At 36.1% G+C, this 2,232-nt stretch overlaps 1 pseudogene; it reads left to right on the top strand.

Moving 5' to 3' along the window:
* Positions 1-647: 647 nt before the first annotated feature.
* LOC133059035 (transcription initiation factor TFIID subunit 9-like) lies at positions 648-1,413 on the top strand (annotated as a pseudogene).
* Positions 1,414-2,232: the final 819 nt, after the last annotated feature.

Below are 2,232 nucleotides of genomic sequence, written 5' to 3'. Positions count from 1 at the left end.
GAGATTAATTATTGTGAGCCAGGCAGCTACCCCAAGAGGTAGGATTATTCCTGTCTTATAAATGAGGAAACTACCATTCATTTGATCAACAGAATATTATTCAGATACCAAAATTATAAGACAGGAAACTGAGTAACATTATGTGAACAATACAATGTGAAGTGAAAAAAAGTAGGCTATAGGACTGCAGGTATTAAGATTACTAGCGGCAGACTACCAAGAAAAACTATGTGTAGTATATTCAATAAGCTAAAAAGACAATCTGAAAATTATAGCATGGAACTGGAAACAGTAAAAAAGTGACCTGGAATTTTTTGAAAGAAACTGAATAAAAAGTTGCAGAGTTGAAAAATATAATAATAAAAATAAGATCTCAGCAGGGAGGTTTAATACCACCTAAACAGAGACTTGGAGAATTGGAAGATGGATAAAAAATATTAAAAATGAGTTGGGTGTAGAGTCCATGTGCAAAGGCATCCAGAGCTAGTGGGGCAAGGACCATGTTGCTTCCAAACATCCTGCTCACTGGTACACCAGGGGTTGGAAAAACTACATTAGGTGAAGGACTTGCATCAAGATCAGGACTGAAATACATTAATGTGTGTGATTTAGCTCGAGAAGTTTGACCACCAAATATCAAGGAGTCTGGCAAGATGGCTTCTCCCAAGAGCATGCCAAAAGATGCACAGATGATGGCACAAATCCTGAAGGGTATGGGGATGCCAGAATATGAACCAAGAGTTATAAATCAGATGTTGGATTCTGCTTTCCGATATGTGACCACAATTCTAGATGATGCAAAAATTTATTCAAGTCTTGCTAAGAAAGCTACTGTTGATGCAGATGATGCATGATTGGTGATCCAGTGTCCTGCTGATCAGTCTTTTACCTCTCCTCCCCCAAGAGATTTTTTTATTAGATATTGCAGGGCAAAGAAATCAAACCCCTTTGCCATTGATCAAGCCATATTCAGGTCCTAGATTGCCACCTGATATTTATTGCTTGACAGCTCCAAATTATAGACCTAAGTCTTTACCAAAAAAGGCGTCTACTTCTGCAGGAAGAATGATAGTTCCACAGTTAAGTGTTGGTTAAGTTACTAGCAGACCAAGTACTCCCACACTTAGCACACCAACCCCACAAGCCATGTCCATTTCAACTAAAGTAGGGGCTTCAGTGTCCCTTACAGGGCAAAGGTTCACAGTACAGATGCCCACTTCATTATCCCCAGCTGTAAAAGCATCAATTCCTGCAACATCAGCAGTTCAGAATGTTCTAATTAATTGGTTGTTAATTGGGTCCAAAAATATTACCACTAACATGGTGTCATCACAAAATACTGCCAATAAAGCATCAAATGCATTGAAAAGAAAATGTGAAGATGATGATGACAATGACTATGATAATTTGTAATCTAGCCTTGAAGCATGTAAACATGTATACTTGGTTTTGAATCTATTGTACTGAGATTAAACATGCATGCTAGATGTTTCACGTTGTGTTCTAGAAAAGTAGTATTTAATGAGTAAATATGCTTACCATACTTTTCAATTGAGCTGTCATGTTAGATTTTCTTAGTAGGGTTAGTAAAGGTTTCTCGTCAGCCTTTAAGTGTAAAAAATAGAGTTGCAATTCATACATTTAAAAATAATATTAAAAATGAATCCTGGAGAAATGAACAAATCCTTAGAAAATGCAGAAGTGAAGATAAAAGGTATAGAGCATGTAATAGAATTCTAAGATGCTTAATTGGATTCACAAAGAAAAAGTAAAAGACAAAGGAGCAATATTTGAAGAATGATGGATGAGAATTTGCTAGAACTGATGAACACCACCAAGTCAAAGAGCATAATCAGTCAAAAACTAGATGAATAAAGGAAATTCACACTTGGGTGCATTAGAGAGCACCTTTATAAAATCAAAGACAAAAACAAAATTGTAAAATCAGCCAGAAAGAAAAAAGAAAGCCTTCCAATGAGCTGTAATTAGACTGACAGCTGACTTCTCAACAACATTGATGGAAGCCAGAAACCAGTCTTTGGTGTGCGGAAAGCAATAAATAAATGATAACTGTTAGAATTTTGCACCAGGAAAAATGTCCTTCAGGAATAGCATTTTCTTTCAAACACTTAGTTCACCACTAATCAGTCACAGCAAAGGATTTTCTAAAAGGTACATGTAGTTAGAAGAAAATAATCCCAAATCTCATACTAAAGCATTTAGATGGTCTTT

Source organism: Dama dama, chromosome 7 (genome assembly GCF_033118175.1).
Source record: "Dama dama isolate Ldn47 chromosome 7, ASM3311817v1, whole genome shotgun sequence".
Classification (NCBI taxonomy): Eukaryota; Metazoa; Chordata; class Mammalia; order Artiodactyla; family Cervidae; genus Dama; species Dama dama.
The sequence above is the reverse complement of the archived record's forward strand: the minus strand, read 5'-3'. Positions and strand labels throughout refer to the sequence as shown.